Below are 13,394 nucleotides of genomic sequence, written 5' to 3'. Positions count from 1 at the left end.
AGGATAAATGTGATTTACTTCTGCTAGTTATTGGATGACATGAGGGCTGCTTACCACAACAAATGATGCCGGCAACAAATTTGCAACGTCCTCCTTCTCCATGATAATGCACAGCAACTCAGATTCATGATAAACTCGCTAAAATACATTGGACACCTCTTGAACACTCACTATACAGTCCAGATTTATTACCATATGATTTCCAAATGTTTGGTTTTCTGAAAGAAGCTTTGAAGATGATGCCTCAGTCAAGCATTAGGTGATTGTTGGGCCGCCATCTTGTTTCATTGATGAGGATCAGGTAGCTGCTACCTATCCGGTGGAGAAAATGTATTGTTGAAAGAAACTATGTAGAAAAATGAGGCGATTTATTAGTAATTTTATCTAATATCAATAAAGAAGCTGTGTAAACAAATTCTGTTAATATTAGAATGACCCTCACACTAACTAATATTTGGTCTTACCAGTTATTGATTAATTAATACTTAGAAATTAAAAACCAATGGAAAACAATAAAAAACTCAGAATAATGCTAATTTTAATAATCATTTTTTACTTATATTCTTTCATTTAGGTAGAATATTTTTTAAAGATTTACAAAATATTTTCATAGTATAACTAATTTTTTTCTGAGAATACAGTCACTCCATTGCATTAACACTTTCTCTGTAAAAATGTTATTACATACAATCAGATATATATGATATTTATTTATTAACACATATATAAATATATATGTATAAATATAAAATATATTACACAATATATCATTAGTGTGTACATCATTACACATTTATAATATATTTATTATATCATAAATCTGCAATGTGTAACTACAAGTCTTTTCAGTGAAAGCAAGGAATTATCTTCTTGAATAATGAACATCGGGTAGATTACGTAAAATAGCAGCTGCTTTTTCAGCGGACAGATCTCGTTGACTCTGAGCAAGCATCTCATACCTAAAAAGGCAGAAAATAGACAAAAATTATTTAAATTTTTAACTGGAAAAAACTGGTCTCTCTGAAGGTATATCAGCTATCTAATCCCGTAAATCGAACAAAATTACCAAATGCATTACAAATGCATTTGTTACTCCATTACCAAATGGAGTAACAACACATGCATTCAATACAATAAAATTGCAACTTAAACTGGAGTTAAATTTAAATGTATAACTCACAGAACGCCTACAATTGAATGGTAATATTTAAAAGATAATTTTATATTTTTTCATGATGTATCATGCATGAAAGACGCAAGTCCTTGTGTCTCTTTGTGATTTACATGACAAATTAAAATAAAACAGATTCTAACATTGCATTAAGTATCATAATTAAACATCAGTCAATTACGCTTACACTTAATTTATTTAGAATATAATAAACTGATTACATTGCTAACTTTAAATATCTTATCCCATAAGTCTGGAAAAACAGACCCAACTCAGAGATGTATATTCCAAATAAGCACACATACTATCTTTCTTTTTTCTGTTTAACCTGCGGAACCACTATAAGATATTACTTCAGGGGATCTACCCCTTTAAACAGACTACCCCCTTATTAACTCAATTTTACACATACAATTAAAATATGTCTTCATTCATCACTTATACTGAATGTTAATTTTTTTCTCCACATTAACCTTTAAACAATTTTAGTATTCTTCCAGAACTTTAAAGATTCTTTTGAGCCTTAGTAAAAGAATAAGCATTAAAACTACATTGTCAAAAAAGCAATATTCCTTTCAGATGACTTATAGTTACTTACATATAGTAGACATTCTTTTTTGAAATGAGCTTTCAGTCAGAAATATAATTTGCTTACATCAAAAATTAATTTCAACGTCAGGAAAACATTTTTGAAAGTATATGTTTGAAGTGTAGCTTTATATGGAAGTGAAACTTAGACCATCAGAGTAGTAGAGAAGAAAAGATTAGACGCTGAAATGTGGTGCTATAGGAGAATCTTAATCAGATGGGTGGATAAAATGACAAATGAAGAGGTGTTGTGGCAAATTGATGAAGAAAGAAGCATGTGGAAAAATGTAGTAAAAAGAAGATTGATTTTCATGGCACTTCTCCCGCCACCACCCCATTTGGTCGACCTAAAGCATACGACCGAATGTCTATGCCACATACGACTACTGAGCCTCGAATCAGTTTAATGACCAATGTCCTAATTACTTCCTAGAGCTAACCTAATTGCATGAGCAAACTAAGCATGGTGCCAAACACCACTTGCTTTGTGTCCCGCTACTCACTTGTAATGTATTCTAAAATGGGTAGGCACATAAATATTTTACTACTAAAATAATTATGGCATTCAATAAATTAAATTCATCTTGTCAAGATAGCAATTTGTGCCATGCCTAGGTTGCTGAATGCCAGCAAGTACCTGTCCACCAATATTAAAGTGCTTGAGCTTAATTGTCTGATGGCCAGCTATAACTCTTTGGTAGCTTTCCATAGCAGTAAGGGAGGAGTCTTTTCCTTAAATAAACTATTGATGTCGGTTGAACAAAGCAATGGCATCAACGAACACCCACAAGATCTGACAATGCAGCTCACGCCACATTGACTCGCCGCTATGAGTGGCCAATTTTCTCCTTGATCTTTACGCTCCAGGGTGCAGAGCTGGGCAGTTGAACATCATATGTTCGTTCGACTGGACCTCCCCACAGACACACCACTCATTAGCAACCAGGTGGAACTGTAATAAATATTGGTTCAAGTTTGCATGGTTAGAGAGCAACTAGGCACCTGTTGCCCTTAAAAACGAAGGAGAGACATACCATCCCCCCCCAAGTCATGTATAAATGTATACAAGGATGGACCTTCCCTTAGTTGTAGTGAGCCATTCTTGCTGCCATGCAGCCATCACGAGGCTGTAAAACCTCCTTCGCAGGCGTGAGGTGGGCAACTGAACAAAATTTAGAACTGGTGCATTTTGATCACCGTTCTGCTCTGGTACAGGCTCGGCTTAAAACCGCATCCCAAATACCTCGGCCTCCCTGCCTCTTCGCAACTTTCATATGACTGCCTAAACTTTCACCACTAAATCAATTGGGAGAGCCTTTCCCAGTACAGTGGTAGCCTCATAGGAGATTGTTTTAAGGACAACCAGGCTTAACAACCACTGGAATTTAATGCACTGGGTACTACTTAAATTCTGAATAAGTGCTCTATTTCTGTCCAACCTATGCGCCCAAATGGATGCAGCATAAGAGGCCATAATTTCGAAGACACCTCAGTACACCATGTACAAATGATGGTCCGACAGCCCTTAATCCTTCTGAGCAATCCTCTTTGTGCATCACAGACATGGCGTTTACCACTACTTGCCTAATAAGGTTGCTAAACAGCAACTTCTCATCAAACAAAAACACCTAGGTACTTATGAACTTTAGCTTGGCTGATCACACAGCCTTTATACTTAATGTGGGGGTTACGAATGTATGATAATTTGCCTGCACCCTTGAGCCTTGAGAAGCATAAACTTCATCTTGGGCACAGAAATCTTTAAATTTTGCATGTCCATCCAGCTCTCCGCGGTTGACAAAGCTGTCTGAGCCCAATCTTCTAGTTGCGGTTGAGAATTACCATGCACTAACAGGAGACAGTGATTGGCAAAAGTCTGGATCGTGACCTCTTCTGGTAATGTCAGTTCCAGAAATCCATCAAATACCAGATTCCACAGCAGGGGACCAAGAACGGAACCCTGCGGGCTTCCATTGGTGACAGACTTTTACACAGCCAGGTGCGCATCTCTAAACATAGCTGTACAGTTAGACAAATAGTCATGCAATACGGCTGCAGGGTTATAGGAACATTGCGGTGTTCCAATTTATAGAGGACAGAACTCAAACATAAGGAAGAAAATGCTGCCTCTATGTCTATAAAAACTGCCAAAACATAATTACAGTCGGCACTTTCTACCTCAACAAGAGCAATTAAGATGCAGTCCTTGGTGCCAATCCCTTTCATGAAGCCATATTGGCCTTGATCTAGAAAACAGTTCATATTGATGCATTCCCAGAGCCGTTCCACAGCCAGCCTCTCTAGCAACTTGCTGATAGCCAGCAAGAGGCTGATGGCCAATAACTGCCGACCTCACTCGGATCCTTTTTTGGTTTTAAGAGCATCCTCACCAAAGCCACCTTCCAACAAGTCAGAAAGCAACCCCAGGTAAGGCACCTTGAGAACAGCGTGCCAAGCGTCTTTCTTATGACAGGCAGCAGATGCCACAAGATATCCGGGTCAAGTTGATCAATACTCGGTGCCTTTCTCAGTGCCATTCAAGAAACCACTCAGTCTATATCCACGGGATCCACAGTCCGCATGCCAAAGAATGATGTCTCACTCTGTGTAGTCTCGGATAATTACCTTTCAGATAACACTTCATAGGATGACATGTATGAGTGTAAATGAAGTGTAGTCTTGTACAGTCTCAGTTCGACCATTCCTGAGATGTGTGGTTAATTGAAACCCAACCACCAAAGAACACCAGTATCCACGATCTAGTATTCAAATCCGTGTAAAAATAACTAGGACTTGAATGCTGGGAACTCTCGACTTCCAAATCAGCTGATTTGGGAAGATGCGTTCACTACTAGACCAACCCGGTGGGTTAATGGTGTCTCACCCGCCCTGACGCCAACTTTTGCTGCACCCTCAAGAGCATCTGGAAACAGAGTATCCAGGAACGCCTGGTAAGTCGCCACAGATGTTAATGTGTGGTCCTGACCACCAAACTTGCACCAAACACTGGACAGCATGTGCAATGGATTTGGCCAGTAACATGACTTCAAGAGCTGCTGTATGACCCTATCGCAACCAGTCTTGATGCCTGGCCGAATTGCTCAGCCATCAATTCCACCTCCTCACTGTGCTCAATGCGCCATTCCAACCCCTGTTAAGGCAGCTGCGTACTCGTACCGCAGCCTGTTCCGATGCAGTTAAAAGAAGAGACAGACTTATAGCCCACATCTTAAGGCATCCTGGAATAGTCGCATTTATATTGGAGGGACTGGTAGAAAGGAAAAATTGTGCAGGCAAGCAATGTTTGGAACATACCAACATGAAACCAGTCAAATGACTGAAGACAAAAAGAAATTATCGTTAGAGCAGTTTATTTAAAAGATATATAATTTTTTAGCTCCTATTAACCTAATTTAACTCTTTTTTTAAGAATTTGAAACTAAAATAATAGGTGGGTCAAATGATATATATTTATTACATACTTGCAGTCTAATTTTCAATATCTTGATTATTTGGTGTGAATAAATCACTCCAATTATTCTGCTTATTGCTAAAATTAAATCAGGTATATTTTAATTTTCAGTTTTTTGGATATTAGTAATTTATATAGCACTGCATTTAGTTTGTTGAATTATAACTTGCATCTGGAATTTCAAGGATAAAATCTCCTCCTTAAGAATTTTATTTTATCTTTTATCAATGATGTGTATTTTTTTATGTATCTTAATTAATATCTTACTTTAAATACTAAAATGATACAATTAAATATTACTGATACTGTTAACAGTATCTAAGTGTTTTTTCACCTCACTATTTATGTTAAATGCTGGCTCATCTACAATGGTGTGCAAATTAATCTGTACACAGGGAATATTTTGTTTATTTCTATGTTGTGGCTACACTGCTTGATCATACTCATTCTTTAAGTTCTCTATGTCTTTGGTTATTTAGCAATTTTCATGTTATAGTGTTTTATGAAAATTTATTTCATTTTTTATTACAAAGTAATATTTTCCTATTCCTATTTTTTTTTCTGTGTTTTGAATGTATTATAATAATGAACATATGCTCTAAGAAAATGTTCAATAATTGTAGCTCTTTCTGAACATATCAGTATAACATAATGATAAACAACTTCTGCTAGGGACATTAAGTGCTATTTTAAAACAATTTAAAAAAACTGGTTCCCTTACACCTCAAAGGAAAGGCAAATGTGGCCGTAAAACTACTCCTACGCAGGATCAGCTATTAGCGAGAAAAAATAAACTTGAGCCAAAATTATCTGCTGAGGACTTAAGCAGCCAGTGTAACAAGTTATACATGATGCCAACTTCTTGCAGCTGGATGGAAAGCTCATTGGCCAGCTAAAAAACAGCTTTTAATACCACCAATGGGGAAAAAAGCTCTTGTGGGCCAAAGCACTGCTAACTATGTTATGTTTTCTGTTGTCATGTTTTTATGTAAGAAATTTTTTTAGGGTTGTTTCACATCTGATGGCCCTTTTTCATTACGTTGAGTAAATGGTACGTTGAAAAGTGATGAATATATCAAGATTCTGAAGGAAAGGGGTTGTTGTAACAAATTCCCACAAAGCAACAGAGTGTTCCAACAAGATTTTGTGCCATGCCATGTCATACTGCCAAATTTGCTGATTACCGGCAAGAGGCTGGTGGGTCTTTAACTGTTGACCTCACATCCTTTTGTGATTTTAAGAGCACCCTCACCAAAGCCACCTTCCAACAAGTCGGAAAGCAACCCCCAGAGTATCCAGAAACGCCTGATAAGTAACCACAGATGTTAAAGTTTGGTGACAAACCGCATCGAACACTGAACTGCACATGCAATGGCTTTTTGGCCGGTAACATGATTTCGCTAGCTGCCAAGTGTTGCGCTACAACTCCCGCATGGAGTCTTACCAAAACTGAGTTTGGCTTCCTTGATGATATGAATGTACTCATTATGGGCGCGCCAGTAGATCCTCAGAACGCACGTCATATACGATAATCCCTGTTAGGGGGCGACGCTGGTATCTTCTCCTAGCAGACCTAACTCCTGCACGCAGCATGCTAAGGTCAGAGGAATCTCTTAGGCAAGGTTTGAGGCTTCCTTCTCCTGCAACTGTCGGATCACCCTGGTTTCCTTGAGAAAGTCCTCAACAGCCATATCCAACACTGGATTTTGGCTGTGTATCGCCTTGAGGATTTCATGCTCCTCTGGCCTCGTTGCCCTTGGTAAATCATACACCAATATTTGAAGTCTCCGTTCGGCCAGAAACTAAGCCTTCAGCCCGTTCTTCTTCAGAACGTCGGCCTCCAGCAGCTACTTCGTCTGCTGCGCAATTACGACCTCCAGGACATATAATTGTTTTCGTGACCCGGGAGATCTTGAACTTTTCTCTCCGTGGATCCAGGACCTTCTTCAGGGTCAGCTCCGTCATCGTAGATGAATCCCCCGGACCAGGCGTTACTGGGACCACCTTGACGGTGGTCCGCTTAATTTTGTTAGCCGACTCCTGAACTGGCGGCGGGGACTAACCCGCTTAGGCCCAGGTGCGGCTGTTACTGCAGCGAAGGAGACAGGCTTTTTCACCTTCATCTACACCCGTTTTAAAGAGGTAAGGATTTCGCCAAGGACCCTCCCTGTTATCGGTTTGAAGTCCTGACTCCTTCCACCTTGCCAGATAGTCGATCAACGACCGAATCTAGGGCTCAGTTAGCGCCCTGGAGGCCCTCGCATTTTAATGCCAGATCAGAAACCATCAAAGCACACCTGGAAAGGTACGAGTCAACTAACTGTCGAAACTCTAAGCCACTGGGTTGGTCTAGTGGTAAACGCGTCTTCCCATATCAGCTGATTTGGAAGTCGAGAGTTCCAGCGTTCAAGTACTAGTAAAGTCAGTTATTTTTACACGAATTTGAATACTAGATCGTGGATATGGTGTTCTTTGGTGGTTGGGTTTCAATTAACCACACATCTCAGGAATGATTGAAATGAGACTGTACAAGACTACACTTCATTTACACTCATACATATCATCCTCTGAAGTATTATCTTAACGGTAATTACCTGACGCTAACCAGGAAAAAGAAAGGAATTGTCGAAACTCGACCGAAATGTGCGATTCCTTTTTTGAGTTTATTTTGGTAGAAAGGGGTCACTAGTAACCAAGTCCTTGGCTAAAACAACCACGTTCTCGAGGCAATCTCCCTCGGATTGCTCCACAGCAGCTTAGCAATGAGAAAATACACCAACTGCACTGCCAGGTACAACAGCTGCAATTTGAAAGAATCCTATCACCTATTACAAAACAGGTGGGCGTTTTTCGCTTAGTTATTCCGAGCAAGGCCACCTGTCCTTACGCAACCTGCTCGAAACAATCAAAGCTTAAAAGCTCCTACTATAGACCACTGGCAAGGTCGGAGCGAAATCGCTTCCCGAGCCTGCCAGAGGATCTGGAACTTTGCTTGGCCTCACGAACTACAAAGATGGGGACACCAACACACAAAGAAAATCTCCTTATTTGGCCGACGGTGGCCCTCCTTTCAACACACGACACCGCTGTTCCTTATAATACTTCACAGCAACGCAGGCTAAGTAACTGCCACCGATCGTTGTACAGCCCTGACGACGTGTATGTAGAACATTCTTCTTGCAGAAAATCGCATCAGTATTGCAAAGCAAGTTTACAGTACGGGACCAGAGGCCGAGAAGCGATTCATTAAAGCATACTAATTATCGCCTTTACAGCAAAATGCCTTGGTGGTTATCAAGGCATTTTGCTGTAAAGAGCAATGAAGGAAGGTGGGTTACCTTGCCTCATTGATGGCCTTGAAAATTATAGCTTCATTTTCAGAAGCATCAATCTTTAAATTTATTTCACTTCATTGTAGATCTTGAGAATAAGAGTATAAATAGTTCTTACCACAGACTTAATATCTTTTGTCACTTTAACTTCTTTCCAAGCATCAGAAATGCACATATCTTAACGATATGCAACACATGTTGTTGAAACAAATGTGGTACACTGTTTTAATTTAGCTGCTATAGAATTTTATTTTCCCAATATCACAGAAGCTCCATCAGAAAGTAAACAAAATGAGCTTTTGTAAATCGATCTGATTGTCTAAATAAAATTGTAAAATTGCAAAGAAATTGAAAAGGAATCACAGGAATTGGGTTATTCCGCCTAAAATTGTTTTATATTGATTAGATTTTCTCAATGATTTAAAATATAAAATTAAACATTCTGTTGTAGAAATATCTGTACTTTCATCAATAATTAAGGCATGAAAATCAGCAATTTTAATTTCATTTATCATCTCTTTTTTTACTACTGTATTAACTAACTACTTCTAAAAATGAAAAGGCATAATTTTTACTCTGCCAACTTTCTGGTATTTTGACATATTTTGTCATGTAGTTATTTATCTCTTGAACTGAATGAAAAGAAATGTTCATTATTACTGCCAATAATACCAATTATACCATTTCTTGATGAAATGTAAATATTTCTTTCAACTGAATTCGTACTTTTTACGAGCTGTTTTTTTCTTTTTAAACTTTTTTCAATTTTTAACAAGATAATTTAGGATTTTGGTAATTTAATTTATGAACAAACTTAGATTTAAAATTTTGAACCCTAAGGTTATTATTAATTAAACAAACACTTATATTATACAACTAATTATTTAGTGCACCAGTTATTTTAATAAAATTATTTCAATGAAAGTCTGATAAAATTAATATTTAATAACAAAATGTCAGTAAATAATTATGATTTTAACACAAATAAGATATTAGCAGCTTAAACAATGATGCAATCTTATGAACACATGGCGCCATAAGCTTAACAGGGATTCCCAGAATTAGCTGCGCAGCTGTCAAATGAGCATCACTATTCCATGGCCTCGCCAGTTACCACTGACAATTGCTTCTAAAGAAAATGTTTTTGTATTTTATATATAAGATATATTTATATACTAGCTATCCATTGCAGCTTCGCCTGCGCTATATGGTTACTTCCATTTCCCATAGCGGTCAATTCTTTTATTTTATGTTCTTTAGTCAAGTAACCTGAGGTAGGTGCAGCCAGTCACACATACAGTTATAGTAGCAGTGATTGTATTGATTGAGCCACAGCACCATCTAACTTTGCACCCCTTAAAAATCTGAAATTAAAAACCCACGGTTTTTAAATGTTTATCTGAAGAGTATTTGCAAGCCCAAATCTACTGAATGTCTCGTTTACTGTAGTCAGGATTGGGAAAATTTACAATCATTGTTAATTTTTTTTTTACATTTACTCATCCCCTTTCAAGGTCAAATTTCAAAAATCTAGAAATTGGTTTATTAACATGAGATTATACTCACAAAAAATCAGTTTGATTTCTTCATTTCTTACAAAGAAATTAAAAAAAAGATTAAAAACCCATTTTAACACTCTTAATATCTGAATTTCAAAAAATATAGAAATCAATTTTTACATATCATATTAAAATGATATATAAAAATTATATATCATTTATATCAACACTAAAAATTAAGTTGATATCTACATCTGTTACCGAGAAATAAAAAAAAAGTCATTGTTACTACATTTTAACCCACTAAACTCGAAATTTCAAAGTGGATTTTCTTAGTATGCACTTATACCACAAGGAGAAAATTTTCATCCATTTCTTTTCAGTAGTTTTTATGTATGTATATATATACATAAAAACTACTGAAGTATGTATATAATAAGAAGTATATATAAATATATACTTACTTATGTAAGTATAAGTATAAGTTATAAGTATATAAGTAAATATATGTATATATATATATATATATATATCCCCCTGACCTCAGCTTTGCTCGAGATTATAATGTAGCCAACCAATTTTCTAACAGTATTAAAATGGTAGAACTTCTTGGTATGTGATATTTTTTGTGGCGTTTTGATTTTTTGGTAGTAGAATGTATTGAATGTCTGAATTATCAATTCTAGAAAGTCCAACATATAATTGTCTTGAGAAACACAGTCTAATTGTAAATCAATACCAATGTGTTTGAATTCTGGCTTTACACTTTATTGATTGTTATAACAAATGAAAATTTTATAGGGAATTGCTTCCTTTTGAATTGAACTGGTACATCTGCTGGGATCATTGGGATGTGGGGTATAAGAACAAGCTCTCCCTGCAGCTGGGCCTGTCAAAACACTAGTCTCAATGATGTGATTTTGCATAGTTTTGATTTGCAACCTCGTGCCGTTACATAACCTTGGAGGGTTAAGGTTTCATAGTAAAATAATCAGAACTCCTGTTTTAAAATTGAGACTATGAGCTGGAAAACCTGCAGGATTAAGAAAATTAAAAAATTCTACAAGATAGTGAACTTCATTTTTGGTATTGATTACAGAATCTACAGATCAATATTCCTTGTTTTGCCCTTGAACATTTTCTAAAATTATATTATTAATTTCAAATGCAAAAATATTTTGAGGAGTTATGATAAATCTTTCGCAAAGCCACTCGTATGATTTCTGTAAAAGCTAACTAATTTTTGGATAAATATTGGAAATGAGATCATCCGTTGAATGCATAATGGTACCAATGTTTTCATTGAGGGATAAGTAACAATCATTGTGAGGAAGAGTCCCATTTCCAATGTTTAGAAGTTGTAAGGGAAAGTTAACATCGCCACCATCAGTTGTTAAATTAAAAGTGTGGACAAATTTCCATAAGGCTGATGATTTAAGGCATGCCTTAACATCAGCCCTAGTTCCTTTCACGATGACAGGCAATGTTTGCCGAAAGTCTCCAGCAAACACGAAAGTTATACCATCCATTAATTTACCACATGATCTAATATCTTTAAGGGTTCGAGCAATGGTTTCAATATGAGCTATGACTTTTTGTGCATTCATCTCGCACTATAAGATTAGTATCTTGCAAAATTTGTCCAAATTTCTCACATTTTTATGAATATAGAACAGATTCAAATATAGAACATTTTTATGAACAGATTCTAGCCCACATGCAACATTTAATGGTAACTTAAAAGTAGAATGTCCAGTTCTCCCACCATTTGTAAGTATAGCAGCTATTCCTGATGATGCTAAACCAATTGCAACGTCTTTAGTTAAGTGAACTTCAGCAAGAAGCAGATTAATTAAGAAAGTTTTTTTTCTGTAGTCTGAGTGTTGTAAATATACATTTGAGGATATTTTTTTGAACATTTTCCATTTATCATGCACGGTGATGACCTATTTATATCACCACACTGTCTGTGACACATGTTTAAAACAATGTCATTTAATAATGGGTCAACATTTTTATCAGGGAGTTCAGCAGACATGATAAGATCAATTTTTTCAGGTCATATTTTAGTTACTAATCATACCAATATGTAACAATGAGGTAAGCCTCCTTTCTGCCACCTGACACTTAGCACATAGCACTTGATCAAACCAAATATTTCTTTTTATTAATAAGGTCTAGGAGTTTTTTCATTTTCAAATGGAAAACTCTGAATATAATATCGTGTCTATTAGTAGATTTTTGCCAGTGAATAGTTCATTTTTTATTTCATAATATATAATATATAATTTCATAATATATAGTACTCATAGTTTATCTCCAAATTTCTCAACTGATGTTCAGAAGTCAAGGACCAATTGTAATGTCCAACAAGTTTTAACAACCTACTTAGATTACTGTTATAGTTTTAAGTTTAAAGTAAGTCAATACAATATAAAGTATTATGCAAACAAACAAATATTTACACAATAAATTTACATGTACTTTATTTTTTTGTTAATTGTGCACATTATTCAACAAGGATGTATGAATATAAATAGAATTTATTAGATATTTAGAAGCCATGAAACAGAAAAAATAAACATGCAAAACGATATACAAGAGTAGAATAGTGACAAAAAATCTGCAAAGATGTTTAATTTATAGATTCTAAAAAACAATTGTTAAAAATTATGGGTTGCTATCTATACTTTTAATAATCTAATGCTTAATTATTATGAATTTCAAGCAGAAAACTTAAAATTAAGCAAGAGTATGATACAGGAAAATAATAATAGTTATCATTTAGAAAGTAGAATATCAACGAAAAAGTGCACTAAAATTGAAAAAACTTGCTCTAAACATTAAATGATCATTTGATATTTTAAGTTTAATTTTAATGCAATAATAACTAAAAAATAATAATAATAATGAATGAGTGAATGGCATCTGAGAGGGAATCAGTAAATATCAAAGCAAGATTTACCTTTTTTTTGTAACTCTTTATCAACATAATCCATTAACAAAGGTCGACCATGTGTTTCATAGTAACTTTTTTAATATATATCCTTAATCCTTGGTTCATTTGGAATGAAAGATGAAGCCCAAATTTGACAATGTGGATGTGGGTTAGAGCATCCCATTATAGCGCCTTTATTTTCAAAAATCTGAACCCAATCAAATTTCTTCCCTAATGACTCTGCTTCTTCAATCCATCTGAAAATGAATAATGATGAATGCATTATGCTTGATATTTTTAAGTACTCTGAAACTGTTTTACAACAAGGAATTTATAACAGAATTTTATATAAGAGTTACAATAATATTTGTTTTGGGTTCACAATTTATATCAG

The 13,394-nt window shown here is 35.7% G+C and overlaps 1 long non-coding RNA gene across 4 annotated transcripts in view; it reads right to left on the bottom strand.

Moving 5' to 3' along the window:
- Positions 1–523: 523 nt before the first annotated feature.
- The window catches only part of LOC142320506 (uncharacterized), a 101,866-nt gene continuing 88,995 nt past the window's right edge, over positions 524–13,394 (bottom strand). For all 4 annotated transcript variants that reach the window (XR_012755420.1, XR_012755421.1, XR_012755423.1 and 1 more), the window contains exons 2-3: positions 13,028–13,257; positions 524–959 (exon numbers count right to left, since the gene is read on the bottom strand). This is a non-coding gene — a long non-coding RNA (uncharacterized LOC142320506). The remainder of the gene's footprint in view (positions 960–13,027; positions 13,258–13,394) is intronic.

Source organism: Lycorma delicatula, chromosome 2, assembly GCF_047948215.1.
Source record: "Lycorma delicatula isolate Av1 chromosome 2, ASM4794821v1, whole genome shotgun sequence".
Lineage (NCBI taxonomy): Eukaryota > Metazoa > Arthropoda > Insecta > Hemiptera > Fulgoridae > Lycorma > Lycorma delicatula.
Note: the sequence above shows the minus strand (reverse complement) of the source record. Positions and strands in the feature narration are given on the sequence as shown.